Here is a 20,140-nt window from a genome sequence, read left to right on the forward strand (position 1 = left end):
ACAGAACAACTCAAGAAACCCCTCTGGGGCTTCTGTCTTCATGATCACCGACACTTCATAAGAAGTCAGAAGTGTCCTGAAAGGACTACCCAAGACCTCACCACCTACTCTGGAATGTGCACCTACCATTCCAGAGCTGCCACCTTTCTTCATATATATATATATATATATATATATATATATATATATATATTAGATATCGCATGAAGAAGGAGGGAAGATGACACACCAACTCATCAACTATAGAACAAGGGCCACTATTCACAAAGGAATATCTCAGAAGCAAACAGCTTTATTCCAAAGATATATAATCAGAGTTCAAAGTGGGATTGCCCAGTGTTATAGGAAAATGATCTCTCTCTCTCAGTCTCCGACATGAACTGTGTTTCACTGTAAAAAGTTTTATCAAAGGAAGGGCAACCAACTAGATAAGCTCCACAGTAACATCAGGGATGCCCTGGATTATTGTGCAGTACTGAGATAGGAAAAATTGTCTCTCCAAAATAAAGAGCCTTTCTTAAAGAATTCCATACTGATAATATATGTAAGAAGATTTAATTGTTTCTATATATTTTTTTATATCAGAGGTTATGAGGGGTTGTAATTTATCAGATTAGCAATATCTATTCTTTCCAAAGTGGCAGCCTCAATAAACCATCATAGGGACCTTGCAAGTGGATTCAGCCAAGTCTTGAGGCATGTTAGGTGAGCTGCCCAATAATACTGTATATCTCTAGATTTGGCAACACCATTCCAGATTCATCTGTTCTTAGTTAACCAGAAAACACTTAATTTAATACAGAGAACTTTTTTTTCCAAATAAAACTGTAAATCCCTCCATTTAATTATTTGAACAGAAATTTAGGATCTTTACATGGAATGTGCTGAAAGAAGCAGAGTAAGCGAGGCAGTACATAACTTTTAAGAAATGAATTCTACCAGACCAGGACACTAACAACCATTCCCACTCCTTCATGTCCTTTCTAATTTGAACTATCAATGTAACATCATTACTTTTAAATAAGACTTGATAATTCCTACTAATTTGGACTCTGAGGTCTTTAATTCTTGAAATGGCTAATTTAAAACAACAAAATAAAATAAAAGTCATACAAAAAACAAAAATGTGTGTCTATGTGTTTATATTTGATATGTAATATTTAAGTTATTTGATGGTAGCTAAAAATTTCTAGCATATATGTGATTTGAAATATGATTTGTATTGAATTGGTTATGATATGATTATGTATTAAAAATGGTTTAATTTGATTTATGTGACATTGATTTTTGTATGGCTCATGTTATTTTATTTTACATGTATATAGCTACATAGTTTTAAGCCAATGATTTTTGATTCAGTGAATACTTTTAAACAAGGTAAACATGGAGCGGTTGTGTGCTTATATCCTATAAGGAATATATTTGATTTATTATAATGAACCAGATAGTCTGAGACTTTACTATAGCTCTCCAAAATCTTCAATATTGCTGGCCTAGATACTCTAGGGATAGTCAGGAAAATAAGCATACCATTTGCATAAAGCAATATTTTGAGGTTATCACCACCAATAGCAAACCCATGGATAGCTAGAGAATCTCTTGTTGTCTTTGCCATTGGATCCCTGACAAGATTAAACCAAGGTGGGTGGGGCAAAGGGCTAAGTATATGTAGGTACCACCATATGGCCTGAGCTCCCAGCCCTTGGGTTAGACAGCAAAGGAGGTCATAGCATGCTAAACTCTGCCCCAGAGGACTGCTGGAATGGAGAGCTCCTGAGGCACAAAGGGGGCTAGCACAGAGTAATATGTGGCAACGTGCATTTGCTTTTGAGAGAGTAAGGAGCGTTTGATGTGCTCTCCCAGTTTTTAGGCCCTAGCTTAGAGCAGGTAGAGGAGAGACACTGTCTTGTCAGCTCCTTGTACAGGGCTGGCAGGGAATCGGCAAGAATAAAATGTTGCCCTTTTTCTGAGTTTCTTAAGTACAGTGGCAGGATTCAGTAAATGCATCCCATGGGACAATCATCTTCTCTTCTCAACCACCCCCTGGCATAATCCCCTTACCTCTCACCCTCTCCCCCCACAGCATAATCACCTTCCCTTTCCTCTCCTGCCTGCACCAGGTTATAATCACCCTCCCTTCCCTTTCCTTATGCCCAGTTCCCTATCACTTTCCTCTCACTATTTCCCACTCCACCCCTTCCCACCTAGCCCTTGGCATAATCACCTTCCCTTCCTCTCTGCCCTCCCCCCCCTCCCCCTGGGAAAGGAGGTCAAAGAGAGAGAATGAACGTCTGTCAGGTAGGGGGAGCCAGGTGAAATGCTAGCGTGCATGTAGGTAGGTGCTTATTTTGGGTGGAGGGAGCCAGAGAATAGGGGCTATATTTATTTTGAATTTTTGTGACCTTAGCAGTGCACAAGACATCTAAAACTATTGAAAGGCGTGCAATAGCTATGAACGTTTGAGAATCACTGCCCTACTCCCTACACTCTACTACATCAAGACCCTCCTATTAGGAGAAGCAGATTGGAAAACAGAACAAATTGGACTATTCTAGACACTCACACAGAAACAGGCTAGCAGAATACCTTGCCTCTGTCCCACAAGGAAAACCCAGACAAACCTTCATCAATAGAGAATGAGCGACCACAAATTAGAAACAAATCATGGATAAACTGCCTGGAAACCCCAAGAAGCCAGAATCTAATTGCAATGCAACACTGGGGAAATAAAAACTGAAATGCATTTCCTCCTCCTAGATACCATAGAAATATTCAGAGGCACATGTCTCAAAATAACAGACAAAAACCAAATTATTCTCACTTCCCATCCTCTACTACAGAAACAGCAGCTATAGCTCATCATCCGAGCCCCACCATGTCCACTGCAGTCTCTCTCTCAACTCCTCAGCTCCCTAGCATTCTCATTCTCAATCCCCTCTCCTTTGCCCAACCCTCCAGTTCCCAGCACTCTCACTCACTTTCAGCCCTCCCAGAGTCCCCAGCACTCTCTTTCACTCTCAGCCCCCCAGAGACCACAGACTCTCATTCACTCTCAGCCCCTCAAGACTCCCCAGCACTCTTATTCAATCTCAGCCCAGTGGGAACACTGAGAGGAGAGTATCACCTTGCTGGTGGCTGAAAGGAATCAGTAAGTTTTTGCTTGGGACATTGTCTTTTTTAAAAGTATTGGGGCAAAGTTAACTATTTGGGAATATTATTTAGTGTGTTTGTGTGTTTGTGCCTTTAATAGTCAGAAAGGCAGTGAATAAACAAGTTTGTTTGTATTTTTAAATAGTCAAAAAGGTAGTAGTAGGTAGGCAGTGAATAAACAAGTTAGACTGTATTTTTAGTCAGTCAATAAGGTAGCAGTAGGTAGTGTGTTTATTTTTAAAAGTCTGCAGAACTGAGTGTTCTCCAGACTTTTAAAGAACTGAGTGTTTGTATTTAATTCTAACTGAGTGCTTGTATTGAAAAAAAAAAACCACAAAAAAAAAAAACCAACCCAAAAAGTAGCCAGAAGCTAGAAATAAGCTAGGAGCAGTGTATACCTAAGTAAAAAAAGTTGAATAGTTCAGCTCAGTTACTCACCTTGGAAAGGTGTTGAGGTCGTGTGATTGGGTTTGAATAGGGACCAACATTTGTTAATCAAGAGAGCAGTGAGTCACTCAGGCTGACTAACTGAAGTTAGACTGTTTATATTTTCCAACCCACCCACCCCTAGCTCATCCCTTAATTTATAGGCAGGTGCCACTTTCACAAAAAAAAAAAAAAAATCAACAAAAAGTTTATTGAGAATTCGATCAGACCCTGGTAGGCCACTACCAGACACATAGCGAATTCATTAATTCATTTAAAGGACGTTAGACACATTCCTACTCCCATAGCAACCTAAAACTTAACTAGGAACTGATCAAAATTGAGATGAAGGCAGCAGTCCAGCAGCAAGAGGGGGGCTTCCCAATCTTTTGCATCGAGTGTCACATGTATGATTTTTTACCCACCGGTGAGAAGTTGTACATGTGCATGCGATGCAAAGAGCTCCTGGCTCTCAGAGAACAAGTCCGATCTCTGGAGGCTAGAGTAGCAGACCTGGAGGAGCTGAGGCAGACAGAGAGGTATATAGATGAGACCTTCAGGGACATAGTAGCCAAGTCCCAACTTCAGACTGGCAGCCCTGGTGCTGCCTTGGAGGAAGAAGGTCTCATGATGGGAGAGCACCAACCAGGTGCAGCAGGAAAGGATCCTGTAGCAAGGACCTGCTCTCCAGGTGATGCATTGTCCTTTCTCACTGAGGATATCTCCCCAAGGCCTACTGCCCAGGAGGGAAGGGTTAGGTCGGCCGTCATAGTTGGTGATTCGATTATTAGGAATGTAGATAGCTGGGTGGCTGGTGGGCGTGAGGATCGCCTGGTAACATGCCTACCTGGTGCGAAGGTGGCGGACCTCACGCGTCACCTAGATAGGATTTTAGACAGTGCTGGGGAGGAGCAGGCTGTCGTGTACATGTGGGCACCAACGACATAGGAAAATGTGGGAGGGAGGTTCTGGAAGCCAAATTTAGGCTCTTAGGTAGAAAGCTTAAATCCAGAACTTCCAGGGTAGCATTCTCTGAAATGCTCCCTGTTCCACGCGCTGGTCACCAGAGGCAGGCAGAGCTCCGGAGTCTCAATGCGTGGATGAGATGATGGTGCAAGGAAGAGCTCATTAGAACTGTAGTAAAACTACACACGAATTTTTTTACATGTGCTACGGCCAGGAACAATGTGACCAAAAAAACAGCCCAGGAAGCTTTGGTTCATGTAAACTACCTCGGGGATTTAAAGGGCCTTGTGGCCTGTATGAAGTGGCCCCCACACTCCCCAAAGTGTAATTAAAATTCTACGGCAGCCTTAGTGATCCCCCACTTGTACCTATGTCCCTCCCAGGCCAAAAAAGTCTACGTTGGAGCTCTTTATTAAATCGCATCCTCTTGCATCTCCCAAATTATAGAAAACCCCAACAGGTTTTCTCTAGGTTTGGCCCCTCACAAGCCCCTAACATTTTACCCAATAACTGCAGGGGTCTTCTTGGGACAGTTGTGATCTCCATTCACTCCTATGCATTCCCCACTTGGTTCAAAATAGCACTGGTTGATTTCAGGAGCTCCTTTGAGGCTCAGTCATTTTTTGCAAAAACCGCCCATTAAGCCTTTCTTGTGTGCCCATTTTTGTAAAATTGCATGTTAATGAGTTGCTTTCCATGATTTTGCATTACAGCAACTCATTGATTACTGCAATGCTCTGCTTCTGGGTCTACCTAAAGCTACAATTCAACCTTTGCAAATGTTGCAAAATGCAGCTGCTCGCATTATCACCGACACAAGCCGCCACGAGCACATTACCCCAGCACTTCAGTCCTTACACTGGCTACCAGTGGCTTCCAGGATAATATATAAATCTATGACGCTGATACACAAAGCCATTCAAAACAGAGATATGCACTGGTTCACTGACCATCTACAATTCAACACTTCATCCCGCCCAACGAGATTCCAGCATTTAGCCAAACTAAAGATCCCAGCACCCAATATGACTAGACTTTCTAGTACAAAAGAACGGTCATTCATCATTGCTGGATCAACAATATGGAACACCATGCCCTCTGAATTACGCCAGGAAATTTGTCACAAAAAATTTAAACAAAACCTTAAACCTGGCTATTTAAAAAAGCCTACTATTAATGATCTGAGTCCTATACCATTCTTCACCATTTCCACAGTCTCTTATATTTCGATTATATTCTTTTAATACAAAGTTATACATGGTTTTGTATTTGTTCAGTTTCTATGTTATATTGTAAAGCGCAATGCTGAATTATTGTTTTAATGTAAACCGAGGTGATGTTACTTACGTACCCCGGTATATAAAAATCTGCAAATAAATAAATAAAATAAATAATTAATGTGCCATATGAATAAACTTTCACATTTTGTGTCAAACCCTTAGTGAATCAGATACTTAATGAGCTAAACACAAATATTTACTGTGAAGAACATTTCTGTGAATTTTCTTTTTTTGGTCCAGAGATGTTTCTGCAAAAACTGATGCAAACAAAATGCACACTTTTGTGTTTTTGCACATTTGAAAGTGTTTTGCAAAACTTTTCATGTATAAAACAAAAACTTTTAGTGAAAAAATGTTTGCATTGTAGTACATCAACCTCTTTATTATTAAATTAAACCCCTGTTTGTTTCATTTCATGAATTCCTCTACTGAACAATTTTTCTGTAACAAATCATCATTCAGTTTTCCTTTAAAGTGAGCTGAAACCAGATCTGAACAATGCACAGATGCTAAAAGAAGGCAAGGCAGTTTCTTAATGAAACGAGTACGCAATGAACAAACACAGGGCCTTGTTCTTGCCTTTTGTTTCCAAACAGCAGGGAGCCTTTTGAGCAGCAGAGGATACCTACAGTAAGTCTCTGGATCTTGTCCTTGAACAGCATCCAAATAAAATATCCACAGGAGTACTAGGCACTGAGATTCAAGGATTACCAAATGGAAAACTACTTTCTTTATAACGGAGAAAATACTCACTCAAGGGAAACAAACTGAATAGTTGGGATTTATTTTTACTTTTTCCTATTTTTCAAGGTCCACAGCATGAAACCTCTGACAACAGAGCTTTCAACATGAACCTTGTTTGCGCAAACCCTGCAGGAAATTAGTGGGGCCTTTTACAAAAAGTTGAGCAATAAAGACAAGCTGATGTGAAACCAGTAGAGAAATAGAATTTGGCAGAATCTATTCTAGTTGATACATATCAACACAATAAATGAAACTCATTAATTATAGTCTCTGTTTAATCAAGCAATTCTCTACACTTATGCAGTCAACTATTTCTTGGCAGGTATGTTAACTCAAAACCAAAGAAACCTAGCATAGCAGATGATGGCTATTAAGGACTGTAAGATTCATCTAGTCAATTGCCAAATGGAACAAGGACCTTTTCTCTTGACTTAGGTGTGGATGAATGATGTGTTATTTGGTGTTCTCTTCAGAAATTGTCAATCTGTAATAAGGACAGAGAATTACTGTATAAATTGTTTCATTGCACATACAGATATCCATTATATTTTGCTAAGATCAGTCAATCTAGTCCATTATGTTGTCATGGTTGTGGGAGGGTTGCTTTTTATTATCATATGTGGTAGGAATGTGAGCTAGTGTTTAGATTTTAGAATAACGCGCATACAGACTCAAATAATCACTGGTGTTTCCTTTGATAGTAATGCTAGGTGGGATTTGGTTTCTATTTCTTTCAGGGTAAAGAAACTTATGGTAGCTCCCATTTTCTGCGCACTGCACAGCTTAAGATTGCATACATTTGGAAAGTGATGCCCCAGCTAGATCACTGGAAAACTACTATGGCCAATATTGCTTTTATGGAATGAATAAGTTTCCTATGTAGGAGCCATTTGGAGAGAAAATACCAGATCTGGGGATGTTACTGGACTTGGCAACACTTGAATAGTATATCATAGCACTCTGTATGCACATTTTTCTTTACCAGAGCGGGGTTTCTCAGTCATACTTTTTGTGACTATGGTTTATCTCTTTTAGAATGCCTATGTCTCATATATATGTTTCACTTTATTAATGTACTGTGCCTCATGACCTCTCATTTTAGAATTTCCTTTCTACTAGAAAATATTTGCTTCTTGTGCATCACTAATACTTTTGAGGTATTTGAACATCTCTATCATATTCCCTCCTGTCCTCTGTTCTAAGGTATACAGTAGTTATTAAGGTTTTGAAGCATGACCTAGTGGCACCATAAGTCAAGGGGTAACCTGTACAAAGTGACAGGTTAAAACCATGGTATTACTATAAGTGACTTTCAAGAAGGCACTGGGGTAACTTGCAGGGAGCAACAATTACAATGCTCATAGCCCATGCTTCCAAGAAGGCATTAGGATTACATGCATGTAGCAGCAGTTATGACCCTAACAGCAGATGCAAGATTGCATCAGGCTTCCAAGAAGACCTTGGAATAACCTGCATAGACTGACAATGATTAAAACCCAAACATCAATGAGCATGGAAATGCTGAATGTTTTAGACAATGACTTTGTTAGATTTGGTAACTGTGTGAATTATTAGAAAAGACAGGGTGGGGACCTGGATATTAGATTTAATGTTGGTCTTGTAAGTATCATAGAGAAAGATGACAAAGCCTTAAATGGCTTACCAGTGGAGGCAGTAGAGGCCAGTACTTTAACAGATTCTGGGCACACTTGGGATTGATGTGATAGAAAAGGTGCTGAAAGTTCAGGTAAAAGACATGGGGAATAAGGAGTGGCTGTCCGTAACTGGGCAGGCTAGATGGGCCAGTTGGGTCTTTTTCTGCTGTCATTTACAGTAACTATGAAGAGGACAATTTTCAAAGGGATCTAGCTGGCTAACTATGGAATTAACTGGCTAGATTAGATTAAATGGTTTGAAAATTGCCCCATACAGAGTGCCATATTTAGGTGCTTTAAATGCAAGTGTTCTCAGAAACATAACCTGTTTGGGGGAGAAAAGTACACTGATATATTAATATTCAAATATTTGCACCATTTCCCCTGCCAAACCCCCGTCTATCAATATATTTACTATTTATTTATTCAAATAGTTTTATAATCTAATAAAATTGATCACAGCAGATTACAATGAGAACATAAGATATGCCATACTGGGTCAGGCCAAGGGTCCATCAAACCCAGCATCCTGTTTCCAACAGTGGCCAATCCAAGTCACAAGTACCTGGCAAGTACCCAAAACTAACATAACATACATAATTCAATAAAACAAATACATAAAATGACAGTTAAAACATAAAAATGTAGACATTTAAATGACCTATATATTTGTCTCAAAATCTGGGAGGTTGAAATGCAGCGTTGCTGTCCAAGCAACATTGGAAGCTGCTGGGATTGCAGTACAGAGCCAGATCAACCTTTCTTCAGGTACCAGGAGAGGTGGGAGGGTTAGGGTTGGGTTTGTTGGGAAGAGAACAAAAGGAGCGAAAAGAGAGGGTCATTGATTTTATATTGGAAACATTTTTCCTGACTGGGGAGGGAGGTGGGGGAGATGACAACACAACCTGTGACTTTCATTGTCAAAATAAAACTTGGAGGGAATAGTGGGTGAGGAGCTCAGCCTTGCAGGACAGATTTAGAGCATGATATATGGGTACAGGGGAATCGGACCACAGGCATGTACAGGACTTTTTAAAAATGTTAAATATGTATGGCCACTTAACCAGCTATATTCTTTTGAATATAGCCAATTAAACTCAAAGTTATCTGGCCACACACAGCCAGATAACGTTTAACCCAACCGACAATATTCAAATATAGCTAGCTGGTTAGGTTTAAAAGTTAGCTGGATAAAATTAATTGTATATATTGTATATATATATCCCAGATACCTTATCCGCCTAATTTTAGCTGGATAAGTTAGCTATTTTCGGAGTTTTTGAATAATGCCCCCACTATATTGGGCAAGTCACTTAACTCTCTACTGCTTTAGGTAGAAAACTTAGGGGGTCATTTATCAAAGTGCTATATGGCATTTTCGCATGTGTTAAGGCATTTTTGTATGCAAAAAATGCCATTAATGCATGCGAAAGCACCATAACATTTAGTGTGATGCAAATGAGAAAAAGGGGAGGATATTGGGGTGGGAATTTTGGCCAAGTGGGCTGGGCTCACAGTTTTGCAAAGCTGTATTGAGAGAGAGTGAACCTAGCTGTAATGCCTTCACACTAGATAGGTATTTATATCTCTATGGGAGGCCCACCTAGTAACTCGAGGTGATGTTTAGTATTAGTGTAGGGGTTAGGGGCCACTTTGACATTCAAGGTGAGACGTATGAGTTTCCTCACTCCGAAGTTAATCAAATCTTCACAAGAGAGCAATGTTCTGTTCGTACGTCTCACCTTGAATGTCAAAGTGACCCCTAACCCCAACATTAATACCTAAACCTCACCTCGAGTTACTAGGTGGGCCTCCCATAGAGATATAAATACCTATCTAGTGTGAGGGAATTATGGCTAGACTAGTCTCTCTCTCTCTCTCTCTCTCTCTCTCTCTCTCTCTCTCTCTCTCTCTCTCTCTCTCTCTCTCTCTTTCCCCTATTGCATGTGATATTTAGTGCATTATCGTCAGATAATTTTAAAATCGTCAGAGTGCACGATACAATACAAATGCCCCCGATTTATCGTCCTAAATCGTTAAATAGGGCATGGGAATTATTTGGGGGAGGACAGGAAAACCGGCACACCAAAACAACCCCTAAACCCACCCCGACCCTTTAAAACCAATTCCTTACCCTCCCCCACCCTCCTGAACCCCCCCAAAATGTTAAATTACCTGGTGGTCCAGTGGGGGGAGGTCCCGGCGCGATCTCCCGCTCTCGGGCCATCGGCGCAATTTTGGCTGCTACTAATTAAAATGGCGCCGATGGCCCGATTAAAAAAAAACCCACCCGACCCTTTAAATCGACCCCCCTTAGCCTCCCCCACCAAAACCTTTCAAAATTTACCTGGTGGTCCAGGGGGGCCTTGGGGAGTGATTTCCCGTTCCCAGGCATCAGCTGCGCTAAAAAAAAATGGCGCCGATGCCCCTTTGCCCTTACCATGTGACAGGGTTTCCGTGCCATTGGCCGGCCCCTGTCACATGGTAGGAGCACTGGATGGCCGGTGCCATCTTTAAAGATGGCACCGGCCATCCGCCCCTATTATAGAGTATAGTATAATAGTATAATAGGGCCTGATAGTATAATAGTATAATAGGGGCTGATGAGTAAAGATGGCCGGCGCCTGTCACATGGTAGGAGCACTGGATGGCCGGCGCCAACTTTAAAGATGGCGCCGGCCATCCAGTGCTCCTACCATGTGACAGGGGCCAGCCAATGGCACGGATACCTTGTTACATGGTAAGGGCAAAGGGGCATCGGCGCCATTTTATTTTAGCGCAGCTGATGCCTGGGAACGGGAAATTGCTCCCCGAGGGTTCCCTGGATCTCTCCTCTCCCTGAGGCCCCCCTGGATCTCTCCCCGAGGCCCCCCGAGGCCCCCTGGACCACCAGGTAATTTTAAAAGGTTTTGGGGGGGGGCTAAGGGGGGTCGATTTAAAGGGTTGGGTGGGTTTTTTTTTTAGCGGCGCGGGCCTCCCTAAAAAATAAATTAGCGATGTGAATTGGAATCGGAAACAATTCCAATTCACATATCTTATCGATCAGATTTCCCCACCCCCAGCCGAACCTGATCGTTAAGACAATCTGGCACACAATTCACATCTCTATTAGATTGTAAACCTCTGGGAAAATACCAACCATACCTGAATGTAATGAAAGAGAGAGATTTGTACAGCTGCCCCCCCAAACCTAATCCTACTGCCTAAAGCTCACCCTGAGCTAATAGTCCCGTCCCGCCCCTTTTACAGTTATATAAATAGTAGTTACATACTGGTCCCTATAGAGGTGTGCCTGAAATATAGCATGGGTGCAATAAGCATACCATGTGTTGTGGAAAATAATGTGGTAGCAGGGAAATCAGCCAAACCATGCCCCCCCCCCCCTTTTTTTTTATCATGGGCATTATTTCCCCTTATATTTATAGCATTTGGATGAAATTAGGGCTTAGCCTCTTCAGACATTCCAGTCTCATTTTCCAAAATAGGTACCAGTTAAGGAAAATTGGCTTACAAAGTTAAAAGTTAACTATACAACCTGGTATCGAGTCCTGCAGTTTTACATGGCCAAGTCCAATATGTGCTTTAACCCCAGCATCCTGCTGCAACGCATCTGCACAATCCTCAGTCAGAGTAATGGAATGCATAAGTCATCCCAAAGTTTTAAAATGGTAATGTTGTTTCTCTCAGTGATTCCCTTTAACAATCCTCCACACTTTTCAGAAACCTTTTCAGGTTTCTCCTGTGGAAATAGTGCTTTTGCTGTGGTATATATGGGCAGAAAAGGTTTGGTTTTTTTTTTCTAACTTCTGCCAAAGATATCCAAGAACACTATTCCTATCCTTTTCATTGCTGCTTGAGGTGGGAGACAGACCTACTGTTATCAACTTGTAAGGATGATCGTCTAGCTTTTCACAGATATCATTATTACCTCTGATTTCATGCAGTATATACAACATGGTTTTCACAAGCCTGTACTCTCATGCAGCTTCCCCATAGTCGTCCTCTTAATTTGAATGAATTCTCTCACTTCACCGCAAACAGTTTTCGAAGTGAGTAGTCACTTTGTAACACTTCTTTATTTAATTTTATTTCTTTATTTATTCATTCCATTTGTAACTCACATTACTCGACAGACCCATTGTGATACACAACAAAAAAAGGAACACCATGCCTAAACTACAATTACATGTAATACAAATATAAACATAAGGCAATGAATATATATATTGTGAACTAATAAAGACCATTTCACACATACTGTATATGATTACATATCCCCTTTAAGCCACCTAACTATCCTTGCACTGCTTCCTTCCAGTCCTTTTTCAAACCCCTTTTTATAACTTTGGGTGTCAAAGGGCGCTAGGTTAGTATGGAGAGCGTCAAGCAGGTTCATGAAGCAAAGATCATTTCAAAATCAGTTGTCATTTTGAGGGCAAAACTGTGCGGGTAGGTGCAAAGTCTCTGGGGATTATTTTCTGCGGGTTTTTTGCCTCCTTTCCCTTTGAAAATATCATTCTTGCCAGTTCTCAAAGAAAAAGTGCCTGCTTGCACCTCTTTTTCCTGTGGGTATTTTTTCCAGTCAAAAAAAGGTGTAGTTTTGAAAACAAAAAACTGCACACAATGTTGCCCCCCTACCCCCCCCCCCAGCCTAGCCCTGCCTTAGGAACATCTCCAGGAGAATGCGGGTAAAAGTACACATTTTGAGGAACAATGTACATGCTTTTCCTTGAATACAGGCTGGGCAATTTACAAATAGCCCCTTTGCCTGTATAAGTAGCCATTTGCACATTTTGAAAATTGTCCTTTCTAGAATATGCAGAAGCACATTTTTTCCAGTCATCCCTTGGTACCCATTGAGCTTATCTCAAAAAGTCTTTGTAACACGTCTCAGTGTTGGCAGCTCTTTCTAGAACTTCAGATGTTGATATAATATCATCTCTGATATAAATGCCTGAGTCATATCAGATCATTTTTGGAATCACATATAATTAAAAGCTTTGAATTATTTAACTTCAGCAGTATGTAATACTGTCACCCCCTCAATGGCTGTGTGCACATTTATTAAATCTCACCCGCATTTTATAATGCCTTTATACAATGTTAATAGTAATGCACTTTCCATTCTGAGTGAAATATTAGATATAATACCATGTTAAAAAGCGCTGTTCTAATGCACATTTTTAACATGCTTTAGTAACTAGGCCCCTATGTCAGTGTGAGCAATGTTTGCAGAGCTCTAGAAATAAATGAACCACCCTGTGCTTATGAATAATACTCCTGGTTACGTGATGTTACTTGGCTACCTCAAAGGCCTCCGGTGGCCAAAGCGAGGAGAATTTACAGTGAGCTGGAAGGGATCCCCCTCAGATGTAGTTATAAACCAAATAATTTTTTAAAAAGTCAAAATAATGAAATCAGATTGAAAAGCGTGACACAATTTTATTCTACTGGAATAAGGAATTCAGACCACCAGGGGACCAAAAACTGAAATAGGTATTAAATAATAGATGCAACCAGTCATCTCACTTAATTATATGTATTGGTTGCATCTATTATTTAGTAACTGTTTCAGTTTTTGGTCCCCTGGTGGTCTGAATTCCTTATTCCAGTAGAATACATTTGTGTCACACTTTTCATCGGATTACATTATTTTGACTTTTTTTAATTATTTGATTTATAATGTATTGAAATTATAATTACATCTGAGGAGGAGCCCTTCTGGCTCACTGTACATTCTCCTCTTTGGTCACCGGAGGCCTTTGAGGTAGCCAAGTAACATCACATAACCGTGGTTCATTTATTTCTAGAGCTCTGCAAACATTGCTTACGCTGACATAGGGGCCTAGTTACTAAAGCATGTTAAAAATGTGCAACAGAACAGCGCTTTTTAACATGGTATTTACTAAAGGGTTGGGGCAAAGTAAAGCATCAGGTCAGTTTGATATCTCAGAGAAAGCATAGGAGTGAGTAGGGATTATTCATTTCCTAAAGATCCTTCAACCATTTCAGATGAGGTAGGACAGCCCTAGATGAAGAAGGATCCAAGAAGGAGAGGGACTTCGGGGAGGGAGTAGAATTATCCTGCTCAGGAGAGATCCTGCTTAGGGGCGAGGGAATGCTAGCCCAAATTGATACAGCCTTTTCAGTGCCTGGAGGGAGGAGTTTATTTCAGACTGCAGGCAGCCATTTTAGGAGAGTGGGGGACAGGATCAGACAGAGATATCAATGGGCATGTTAGCAGATGGTTAAACACCATAGGAGGTCATCCTGTGCCATTTTGAAAATTACTACCTGTAGGGCAGGAGAGTGGATGCCACCTTCCTGTCCCAATCTTCTGTCCTACCCGCAGAAGGTAGGAGTATGGGAGGACATGCTGGAGAGAGAGGGATGGGGAAGAGGGGTCAGGGGAGTAAGGCTGGGGGAGTGGGAGGGATCAGAGCTCAGTGATTCTTAATTTGTCTTCTGGGGTGTGAGGATTAGAGTTTTGGCAGCCATTTTACATTTCTTCCAGTGGGGAAGGGAATTGGGTTTCAGCAGCCTCTTCACCTGTTTGGGCAGAGGGAGTCTGTCAGAGCACTATGGCCCCTTCATTACAGGTGAGGGGGGTGGGTGTGGGGGTAAAATTGCCCATCCAACTAGCTCACATAAAAAGGGTGGTTAGCACAGGGAATTCTTTTTTATATTCTGCTTTTTGCACTTTAAAGTAAATTATATTCAGGTTCTATAGGAATTTCCCTCTCCCCAGAGTGCTTAAAAATCTAAGGCCTAGATTTATCAAAAAGCAGTAAATATTGCATGTGATATAAAAAGGGGTGTATTTTATGGTAATAGCCTATTTATTGCAATGTGCATTATCTTAGCACATAGGTATTACTGCAAAGTGTGTTAACTTTTCACACTTTGCAGTAATACCTACATAATTGCATTTTCATACCTGCAAATGTTGCACGCTCGGCCCGCACACGGGCCTGCTCACCTGGCTAGCTCTTTTGCAGGTCACGGGTCGGCCTCCCCAGTGGCAGCTGCGAGCTCCTCCAGGCCTCGGCATCCCACAGTGCGGTCGCCAGGCCTTCCACTGTGCAACAGGCCTCACACTGGAATTTGGCATCCTCTGTGGCGTTGGCCATGCCCCTACGTGCGTGCACGCGGACCTCCTGGTCTCTTGTAGGGCCAGGGGCGGGTCCTAGCTCCGCAGTGCGCCCTGATTGAACGTACTACTTAAGGAAGTTCCTGCCTGCACTTCCTTGCCTTGGCAATCGTGTCGGCACTGTATGTGTACTAGTTTGCCTCCACGTTCACAGTCTTGTTCCAGCATCCTACTGTTCCAGCGTCTGTCTGTCCTGTCTCCCCAGGTGTTACCTTTGGACTGACTCTCTGGTACTGACCTCTGCCTGCTCCATTGACTTCTCCATTGACCATTCTGCTCGCTGCCTGGATCTTGTCCTCTGCCTGCCTTTGTGACCTTATCTGACCTCTGGAACCTGACCCCTGCTTCGTTGACTACTCTCGGACTGATTCCTGGTATCTGACCCCTGCTTTGGCTGACACTCCTTGGACTGATCCTCGGAACCTGACCCCAGCTGCCATTGACCACGTCTTTTGATTCTGGCTTTGTCCCTTGACTTGTCATCACCTACGCTTTACTGGCCTTCCCTGATTCTCCAAGCCTGCAGCCTAGTGCCCAACCATGCTCCCTTGCTACTCGTGGGCAAACCTCTCTACTACCTCTCCAGGAGACCCTGTGAGGCCCACCTAAGTCCAAGCAGCCCGGGTCCCTTCGTGCCCCACCAGGGGGGACTGTGGGCTTCCAGTGGTGAAGCTCATCCTAGCCTCTGTCTCCTCCTGTGCTCCGCCCCCTGGGGGCAGGTGCTTCCTGGTCCCTACCAGGGAGCTGTTCTACACTGCTCCAGGACAAGGGTCCACCTCCAAGCGCAATAGAAAAGAGTTCATGAGAGTGAGAGAGTGTGTGTGTGTGTGTGTGAGAGAGAGAGAGAGAGAGAGAGAGAGAGAGAGAGAGAGAGACTAACTACAAGGCCCTTGTAGTAGTTACTATTTATAGGAGGCCCACCTAGTAACTCGAGGTGAGGTTTAGGTAGTAGTGTAGGGGTTAGAGGACACTTTTACAAGCAGAGTGAGATGTACAAACAGAACAGTACACTCTTCTGAAGATTTGATGTCCTTCAGAGTGAGGAAACTCAGACAACGGTGAGATTTGTACAATGTTCTCTCAACCTAGCTTGATGGACTCTCTACCTGGGTAGGTCATTGGTGAAACCTCACCTAGAGAATATTGTGCCCATTTCTGGAGACTGTACCAAGAGAATAGAGACAGGCTGGGTCTACACCTAAAGCCATATGAGATAAGACTTAAGGGCCTTATTAAGTGTGCCCTACCGTAGAAGAGAGGAGAGAAAGGTAAGATATGATAGACACATTCATATATGTCAAAGGTATATATCAGGCAAAGAAGCAAACCTTTTTCAGAAGAAAAAAATGTTCTACACAAAAAGTCAAGGTCTGAGGCTCTTGTGGGAGAGGAAGAAGAGGTGCTATGGATTTGAAACAGACTCAGGAGCAACATCAGAAAATATTTTTTCACTGATAGGATGGTGGATTCATGCAATGGAATCCCAGTGGAGGTGGTGGAGAAAAAAAAGGTAACAGTTTTAAAAATCTATAGGGGTCACAGAGGATCCATAGTGGCAAAAAAGGTGAGGAGAAAGCCAACAATTGGCTGAAGTCTATTATGCTTCACCAGGAATGGAAGTGGGCAAATTAGATGTGTCTAATGGGCCATTTCTACTCTGTGATAATAGCTGGAACAGGATTGGGAGGTTACAGTATTGTAAACAAACTACTGTTCAAGGACATGTGATACGGAAAAAACAAAGGGCAAAAAAGGGAGAACCACCTAGCAATATTGCAGGCCACGGGGTAACTGGATTGGTATCAGCAGGCTACAATGTACCAGAAACCCACCAAGTTGATACCAGCAGGTTGGCGGTGACTAGGTACTTTCCAGGAAGTCCACAGAGCTCTAGGAGGCCAGTTGTTTGGGCAACATCCCATTAGTTTTGGAGGCTGTTTGGATTATTGAAGGGCTTGGTAGCAGGATATTGAGAAATTACTATTTACCTGATAATTTCCTTTTCTTTAGAACAGTCAGATCAATCCAAAATGGGTGGGTTATGCACCCCCACCAGCAGGTGGAGACGGAGCAAGCTGACATCACAGTACATATACCCATGCAGTGACCTCAGCCTGCCAGTATTCTCTTCAAAAGCAACTGTGGACAGACTAGGCAAAAAACTTGATTTAAAAACAACTCATATGTTAATACTCAGCCAACAGACAAGAATGAGCTCCGATAAGAAAATAATAACACTAGTCTAGGGACTGGAGTAACACTTACCAATATTCCCTCTAACATGAAGGCACACAGGAGGAACAAAATTCAACCCCAAGGCAGCCAAGGGAGGGAGACTGGATTCATCTGACTGTCCTAAAGAAAAGGAAATTATCAGGTAAGTAGTAATTTCTCATTTCTTAGCGTCCAGTCAGATTAATCTAGAATGAGTGGGATGTACCCAAGCTACTCCCTAATAGGGTGGAAGGCTGCCCGCAGGAGGATGTGGCCCACGTGCAAAGGCCGCACCCTCCTGTACCTGAATATCCAGGCGATAATACCTGGAAAAGGTGTGTAAGGAGGACCATGTCACAGCTCGACATATGTCGATGGGAGACAACAATCTAACTTCCGCCCATGACACTGCCTGAGCCCGAGTGAAATGAGCTCGAATCTGACTAGGTAACGGTTTACCAGCATCCCCATGTGCAGCCCTGACTACCTCCTTAATCCAGTGAGCTATAGTAGCCTGCAAGGCTGGCTCTCCCTCTCTATTACCTCCATGAAGGACAAACAGGTGATCCAACTTAACTTCTGCAAAAAGCTCAGTAACCTCTAGATACCTGATAATATGTCTCTTGATATCCAAGGGTCGCAACAGATGATACTCCTCTGCATCTCTTTCTTTATCCAGAGATGGTAGGGAGATAGTCTGATTCAAGTAAAACTCAGAGACAACCTTCGGTAAAAAGGAAGGAACAGTATGCAGCTGTACTGCCCCTGGAGTCACCTGGAGCAAAGGCCTACAATTCTGAGACCCTATGCACTGAACAAATTGCCACAAGGAACACCGACAGAAAAAAACTTCCCGCTAAGCCTCTGTAGTTTTATTTTTTTTTTAATTTACTGGAGCTCAGCCTTATCTGGCTAAGCACAGTGATGGTCTCTAGCTGCGGGGGGACAGTGCATTTGCCATCACTGCCATGCTCGGCTTCCAGCACCCATTGCCTTTCAGCTGCTCAAGCAACTAAGCCCATGCCGGGAACCAGCTACCAGGCCAAGGCATACCTCTGAGAGACCACGGAAATCACCTCAGGAATTCTCAACTGGGGGAGAGACCATTTGGTATCATCACAGGAAAGCGGAGTGGTAATTTTTTTCTCCTTCTTAAAATTGAAGTATTCCCCAGTGGGGAAATGCACGTCTACCATCTACTGAAGAAGGAGAATACTGGTGGGCTAAGGTCACTCCATTTGCTGGTGGAGGTGCATAACCCAGACATTCTGGATTCATATGGCTTGACATTAATTTGATTATTTGTCCTTCGGATTACCACATTATGAGTGAGGGAAGGCTGGGTGTTAGACTAAGTATGAGGTCTTGTATGGACATCTATCAGGGATGGTCAAGAACCATTGAGAAAGAAAACGATATCCTCCAAGCAGTTCATCTTCTATGGCTGTCAACTGGGATATATCCTTGAAGAGCGAACAGGAATAACTCAACAAACTAAATCGACCAATCATCTTCTGTTACTGTTACTTTGCATATATACTCAACTTGTCTCTTTCCCTTCTCCTCTTCTTCTCCCCAGGGCTAGCTACTTATACTTATTCCCACAGGCATTGCTGATAACGGACTGATTTTGATCAGCTCATACTGTTCAACACATTTTCAATATTGTTACCTTAATTCTATGTTATCCATGAGATTACTATTATCCAATCTTTTCACTTTCTATCAGCTATTCCAATGCATTCTGAAGGACAAAAATGGGACTGATTGTCAGAGAATGCTTGCACAGAATCACAATATTGCTCAGTTGTGTTACTTCATTTGGCAGTTACATCATTCATTTCCATGGTTTCATTCTTCTTTGTGTTAAGCATTGCACTACAGCAATTAGTATCTTTAGTGCTCGGTCTTCAAGCCCAGCATTCATTACAATTCATCCAATCTGAGCTGAAAGAGGTCACTGATAGTCTAGGGTTGCTAGAAGATGAGATCACTACTTTTCTGCCCCCATTTCATTGCTCTTTAAGTGCTAAATAATTTTGTCAAAGCATGAGAAAATGAAGATAATGCCTGAGCAATCTAAAGCAGAGGACACTGTGCTTTGTAGTTTGTGATATATCTATTGTTTACTTCCGGATGACAAATGTCTTTAATTTCCTCAGGAAATCCTAATGTTTTCTTTCTGATGAGTATGGCTTTAGCCCTACAAAACCCTAAAGAGATTATGAAGAAACAGATTTACTCTCTTTTTCTCAGATGGTCCATAAGGTTGTTTGCTTCTAGTTGCATCACTAATCACATTTCGGAATGATTTGCTTAAGCACCCTACAGTAGCTCTAGAACTCCATAAGCATTCACTTAAACTTCTGAACATGCTCTGTACACCTGAGATTAGCAAAGGCTGTGACTTATAGAGCTTAAAATATGAGATTCCAGGGTTAGCATCTGAGTGAAAAGTGCTATCCATCATCATCACATTTAAGATCAGACGTTAATTTCAGTACTGACTTTGTAATAGCAATTTGACTGAAATGTAGAGTTTTTTACAGTTGTGT

This window comes from Rhinatrema bivittatum, chromosome 3 (genome assembly GCF_901001135.1).
Source record: "Rhinatrema bivittatum chromosome 3, aRhiBiv1.1, whole genome shotgun sequence".
In the NCBI taxonomy this organism is placed as follows: Eukaryota; Metazoa; Chordata; class Amphibia; order Gymnophiona; family Rhinatrematidae; genus Rhinatrema; species Rhinatrema bivittatum.